Raw genomic sequence first — 7,520 nt, 5'->3', positions numbered from 1 at the left:
AGGAGAGGGACTGTGAGGGGACCAGCACACACCAGAGTCAGTGTAAGGGTGTGTCCGATTATGGGGACCTCACAACAGATGGACATCAGGAGAGGGACTGTGAGGGGACCAGCACACACCAGAGTCAGTGTAAGTGTGTGACCAGTAGTGGTGACCTCACAATAGATGGCCATCAGTAAAGAGACATTGGATATCGAGATAATGGTATAGAAACAGGTAAAACACTAGTGTATATATGAGTATATAAATAGAGTAGGGCTGAAACTGAGGAAATCTGATGTGGACAATATGTTGTGGTCAACCAACCACTGAGTGATCATGGATATTACAATACAGACAATAGAACCTTGATTCCTTCTGACGTCATTAAGATATAGAGAGAAGTCCAGACAGCGCTTCTCAAAATGACAGTTTCCATGTGTCTGTTATTATGTTCAGATAGATAACAATATTATACAAGGTTCAGGTAGTCAGGTAAGAGTTTTAATTCGATTTTTTTTCTCATCTGCCTCCTCATTGGTAGACAAGGTGATGGAACACCATACTAAATGGATAAGTGTGTCATGTTGTAAATTTTGAATTTACCGGGTGGTATATTGCAAATTATGGTGTTCCAATGGGGCCACTTCGATCTTCGAACTTACGCCTTTAGGTCGAGGTGCAAGAGTGTGAAGGCGCAACGGCAAAGGAGCGAAAGTGCAACTGCAAAGGAGCGAAAGTGCAAAGATGCGACGGCGAAGCGCGAAGATGCGAAGGCGAAAGTGAGAAGTTGCGAAGGCGAAGAAGCTATACTATTATCGCACCTTTGCACTTTCGCCATCGCATTTTCGCGCTTTGTCGTCACATCTTCGCACTCTCGCTCCTTCGCCATCGCACTCTCGCACTTTCGCCTTCGCAACTTCGCACTCTCGCATCTTCAACCTAAAGGCAAAAGTGTGAAGGTCGAAGTGGCCCCATGGGAACATCATAGAAAACACAAAATTTACAATTTTACAATGATTGTGATGTAAATTTTGTATTTACTGCCACCCGGTGAATTCAAAATTTACAACCTGACAAGTGCTTCCCTAAATAAAATGCTTAAAGAATATGACAGTAATATCAATATCTCTGATAAAAGTCTCACAGAAATTTTAAAAACAAAGTCCGTATGATCGAATACCAAGAAAATCTCGAATAACATCTTTTGCGATATTCACCGTCTCCCAATAGAGGTTGGTCGGTGGAACAGTTTACACTGGCACAAAAGAGTTTGTAATTTATTTACTGTAAAATAGATCACATTGAAAACGGGTTCCACTACCTTTTAGAATGTAACACATTATCTTCGATTCGAAAATCTTAGCACGAAAAGACAATGTTCAATCAAATACTCTATAGTTCTTTAATTTGTTGTAGAATCACAACTTTGAAAAATCTATATATATTCATAAGTTTATGAAATTGTCTATTCCTCACGAACATAATGATATAATGATATAATGATAATGATAATGTACCCATTACTATTTAATAGGATTGGGAGAGTAAATGAATTGATTTCAAAGATAGCAAGTTTAATTGTTGGAAGAGCCTGGTCCCGCCTCAAGTTTGAGTTTCAAATGTATGTGATTATTGTATTTTCTGAAAGGATTTGATCTGAGAACCAAGTGTTGGGGATGTTAAAATGTCTGTATTGTTGATAACTTCTACCATAAATGAGCGTTTTAAAATAAAATTCTACCCCAACGTGGTGAAAAATAATCCTAAATTCAACAACTGTTTAATAACACGCTTTCTTTTCAGGAAATCTGCATTACGTCCTAGAACGATGAACAAAGGCACGGCAAAGTAGGAGGATGTTCATATAGAAACCAGGCGAGTGTAGCGGGCACCAGGGCCCCCACCCAGAGCGGCTGTAACGTCTCCGTAAAGGGCCGTGGTGGACCAAAGCATGACGAGACTGAGAATCCTTATCAGACCATTCCCTTTTTAAAGCAAAACTCTTCTAGATCTTAAACCGCTGAATGGAATTCCAAAAAACTTTGTAGGTGTTAAGAAAACACTGTGAAGATGTTCATATAACCAAAAACCTTCGACTTCATTAATTTATACTGAATATAGTACATAATGAACAGTTTCTAAGCGCAACTCCTCGCAAACCGCTGCACGGAATTTTGTAAATCCTTATAGCTTTTTATATAAGGAATAAGGAATCATTCTTTGAGTATTATGAGGTGATAATTTCGGTCGGGGAGTGATCAAATCCAATAAAGCCCGAAGGGCTTTATGATAGATTTGATCACGCCCCGACCGAAATTATCACCTCATAATATTCAAAGATTGATTCCTTATTACTTATATTTATATAATTTTAGGCCATCGTACGATTAAATCTTTAAATATAAATAAGCAAACCCCGCCGGCGCCTCAATTTGGCGTCATTTGTATTATGGGTTATATAGTACAAAATCGATACGTAGTGTTATCACAGAAAAAGACACTAGATAATGTAAATATATATAATTAGGACATAATGTGTGAACGTGCATAATACCAGTAATTACTAATTCCATAATTTTTTGCATTTCTGTACATTTCAATTTATAATTTTATTGTCGTTACAAAAAACCAGTATAAACATGCATGTCAGATTGCAGGAAAATTTGATATGATAGATTTTTGAGGAGTTATGTCCCTTTTAAAATCAAATCACTTTGTTTATAAAATACATATCCTGCTTTTTATACCTGATAAACCATCATACTGAAGTAGATTTACAATACTTAGATGATTATTTTGATCCATTATTGTTTTCCTGTTCTTTTGTAAACTGCACAGAGTCTGACTAATAAAAAAATATAACTATATGGATAGTTAAATGTATTTTATTCCCTTTCATATGTACATCAAATGTGAATCAAAAATGAGATTACTTGGGAAAAAACATAACATGAAGCGCAAAAATGCAGTATCTGTGCACACAAAAAACAGCACCACTGTAAAAGAAGCTGACTTGATTCTCAGTTCAGAGATGACGTTAAAATCAATAGTATTCTCATATCAAGAAATGTCATTAATAAACTGTTGTTGTACAGGGGGGCATAGAGACATTTTGTACTTGAGTTCGGACAACATTAAATTTACTTAATATTTCAATTTTTAATATTTAGGATAAATTTAAATAAATTAAACAAGCTTTGCCCCAGATGGATTAGATTTTAGCAATGTGCCATTTAACTGACTAAATTAAGGTGGATTTCTGTATAAATGTACATCTATAAAAGCTAGTCATCCCTATATTTCATGTTAACTCAGTTCAATGATCAATATCATTTCTATCAGCTATAATTATTAATTTTAAATTATTAAAACATCAAACATTTATGAATATACTATGGTTGCATGTATTTGATCTTCTCAAATAATACTTTCAAAAACTTCAAGTTGACAGACATAAAGATAAAGGAAAAAGACATGGGTGTACAATATTGAATAATTGTATTTAGGCCTAACAAAAAATAAAATAGTTTGTTTCCGCTTTGATGCTGAAAAAAAGTAGGGTCGGTCGGTCAGAATTTTTTTTTATTTTTTCAAATATTTTTTTCCCTTTAATATTGCAGTATCCATACATGCCGGTTAGATACTGGCACTGCTGAATGGTATAAAATGAGAAATACTTTTAATATGATTCCTGACTAATAAGCTGGTCTAAAGAAAACACAAAAATGATATTATATATCAGATACTTCCTCTGCCAACGATGAGAGCATTATTAAAATCTGCAACACATGGAAACATACAAAACGTTTGAATTACACTGATTTGAGAAGAGTAACTGCTTCAAGTGTTTTTGTGACCAAAATTTTGAGTAATTTTTTTTTCAAATCGGATAAAAACAAAAATAAACGATTTTCCATCAAAAATCCTTTAAAAAAGTTTTGAGTCGGGGGGTAAAAGCTAGGGTCGATCAGGAAAGCGGAAACGAACAATTTTTTTTCTTAGGCCTTAAGAAGACATAGAATTTTTAAATCAACATGTAAGTAAAACCAAGATACATGTAAAATTGATGAGAAAGTTCATTTTAAAAACCAGTTCTCTGAGAAATCATTTACCCAAAACAACAGTTCATGTAAAGCTATAAAAAAAACTTCCGCTACATCACTGAATACGTCTGTTTAGAGCAGACTAGAGGTATAAACACACGGTTTGTTACATCACTGAATAAGTTTGTGTAGAACTATAAACACACGGTCCGTTACATCACTCAATAAGTTTGTGTAGAGCTATAAACACACGGTCCGTTACATCACTCAATAAGTTTGTGTATAGCTATAAACACACGGTCCGTTACATCACTCAATAAGTTTGTGTAGAGCTATAAACACATGGTCCGTTACATCACTCAATAAGTTTGTGTATAGCTATAAACACACGGTCCGTTACATCACAGAATAAGTTTGTGTAGAGCTATAAACACACGGTCCGTTACATCACTGAATAAGTTTGTGTAGAGTTATAAACACACGGTCCGTTACATCACTCAATAAGTCTGTGTAGAGCAATAAACACATGGTCTGTTACATCACTCAATAAGTTTGTGTAGAACTATAAACACACGGTCCGTTACATCACTGAATAAGTTTGTGTAGAGCTATAAACACACGGTCCGTTACATCACTCAATAAGTTTGTGTATAGCTATAAACACACGGTCCGTTACATCACTGAATAAGTTTGTGTAGAGCTATAAACACACGGTCCGTTACATCACTCAATAAGTTTGTGTAGAGCTATAAACACACGGTCCGTTACATCACTCAATAAGTTTGTGTATAGCTATAAACACCAGGTCCGTTACATCACAGAATAAGTTTGTGTAGAGCTATAAACACACGGTCCGTTACATCACTCAATAAGTTTGTGTAGAGTTATAAACACACGGTCCGTTACATCACTCAATAAGTCTGTGTAGAGCTATAAACACACGGTCTGTTACATCACTCAATAAGATACCGGTTATCTGTCTCTTTAGGAAATATTTGGTTTGATTCCACCATAAACTGTGTTGGATACTTTAAATGGAAAATCATGGTTAGGAATCCACAATGTTTGTATTCAATAACATTCTTCATATCTAATGGTGAAAAAAGACACAAGTATAAATCTAAACACTAAGTGTTTATTAATTATTATTTAATATATCTCTGTAATCCAATTTCATTACATTCAATTTCATATTAAGCAACAGACAACCATGTTTGTATGATCACAAAGTGACAACCAACATGTGTGGTTTTGAGAGCAGACTAGATTTGTACAGAAACATTTACAACCTGTCAATATCCAAGCTATCTCCATTCTACAGCTGATGTTGAGCTGTACAAGTCCTCCCCATCAGGACGGGGTCTGTGTTCATCTACAACAAGAGATTAATTAGCTGTTAATTGATAATCAACATCATACAGTATATATAAGACAGAGCTACATCTACAAATAAGTTAAACCTAATAACATTGACACAAGCTTTAATAGTTATGTAATTAATTAAATTATTTCAATCGACTTGTACTCGTTTCAAAACAAATTACAAATACATGTGTCACTATATTAACATCTGGTTTATTAATTACAATGACCTGTTATATTCATTAACTAATTAGAATGACATGTGACTGCACATCTTATGATAAATACATTCAATTTCTATTAATTTTAGACAAGCAAACAATGAATTTCAGTGACTGGTAGACAAAGCTAACCCTGTAACAATGAGCTGTTTATATTGACAAACAATTACAGATAAACAGTGTAAACATGTCTTGCATGTATCTTATTTACTGATAATTAACACGGACTGTGTGTCTTAGTTATCTATATCTAATTAATGTGAAGGATAATGACTCAGACTTACCTGTCAGAGCGTCCTGTCTGGTGATATACCTGTAGACACACACCTTGTTGTACCATGATCCGACCCAGAGACGGTGAGTGTTGACATCATAACTCAGGCTCCATGGTAAACCCATCTCTTGTGATTCTGTCAGTAGATGTGACAGGAACTGACCGTCCTTATTCAACATCTGTACTGTTTTGGTTATACCATCACACACCAGGATGTGTGACAGCGCGTCAGTACAGATTCCACATGGCAATAGTTCTGATCCTGATGGAGGTCCTGTGTAGGAGAAACGATGTCTTCCTCCACGCTCTGTCACCACTACAGCTCTATAGTCAGACACCACGACATCCCCATTGTTGTTCTCTGTTATATAGATAGGTTCTCTATACAGTCGCCGTCCTGTGTTGTGGTGCTGTATGGTTTGTGTCAGTTGTCCACTCTGGTTGTACCGGGTTACCTTGCCTGTCTTTGTCCTTGTATGTATATAACAAATCCCGACCAGTAGATCCCCAGTGGACGGGGACCAGTACACACACCGTGGTTCCCATGTAGAGTCTGTTTTCTTTATAAATGTGGTGGTTGTTTTCATATCCTTTGACAGTTCGTTGATGTTATAATTCCTATCTATATAAATCAGTTCACTCTCACTGTTCACTGTGTGTGATCCTCCATATAAATCACTACATAAATCCTTCACACGATGTAGAGGGACACCTGTTGTATCTGTAAAGATGAGATTGTTTCTATAATCACTGACCCAGACCCGGTCTGATGTCACACAGGAAATGTGATAACAATCATCAACACCTGTCACTGTGAGAGAGTGAAGTAACTCGGGGGGAGACATCAGTTTCAGCAGACACTGGTTTCCTTGCTGTGGTTTTTCTGTCCCTGGGGTTGGGATTCCACTCAGTGACTCCATCACACGACTTTGATCTACAAACATCAAACATAGAGTTCTAATTCTGTATTGTTACAAGGAGTAGATTAATTTAATTAAATACTATGATTTAAGTAATTATCAAACTCATTTAAATACTTTAAATGAATTACTCTTGTATATATTAATTTCATAACCATGATAATGTTTACATTTTTTTATTTAAATAAGTTTGAGCATAAATAGAAATAAAAGTAATAAACTACATATGGTAACATGTACATACATGTAATAATGAATAACAATTACATGGATATATAACTAATATATGAATTACATTCACAATGAAATAGATATAAACTGAATTAACAATTTAATATGACTTGTGTGATATAACAAAAATAACTAAGGAATACTTAGATCTCACTGAAACCTGTATGATACCTAACACATATATACTACATCAATGATAATGACTCAGACTTACCTGTCAGAGCGTCCTGTCTGGTGATATACCTGTAGACACACACCTTGTTGTTGTCCCCTGATCCGACCCAGAGACGGTGAGTGTTGACATCATACCTCAGGCTCCATGGCACACCCATCTCTTGTGAATCTGTCAGTAGATGTGACAGGAACTGACCGTCCTTGTCCAACATCTGTACTGTTTTGGTTTCACCATCACACACCAGGATGTGTGACAGCGCGTCAGTACAGATTCCACGTGGCTGTAGTCGTGATCCTGATGGAGGTCCTGTGT

The 7,520-nt window shown here is 35.7% G+C and overlaps 1 pseudogene; it reads right to left on the bottom strand.

The window, feature by feature from the left end:
* Nucleotides 1-2,851: 2,851 nt before the first annotated feature.
* LOC128163002 (uncharacterized) overlaps nt 2,852-7,520 on the bottom strand; it is a 206,920-nt pseudogene continuing 202,251 nt past the window's right edge.

This window comes from Crassostrea angulata, chromosome 9 (genome assembly GCF_025612915.1).
Source record: "Crassostrea angulata isolate pt1a10 chromosome 9, ASM2561291v2, whole genome shotgun sequence".
Lineage (NCBI taxonomy): Eukaryota > Metazoa > Mollusca > Bivalvia > Ostreida > Ostreidae > Magallana > Magallana angulata.
Note: the sequence above shows the minus strand (reverse complement) of the source record. Positions and strands in the feature narration are given on the sequence as shown.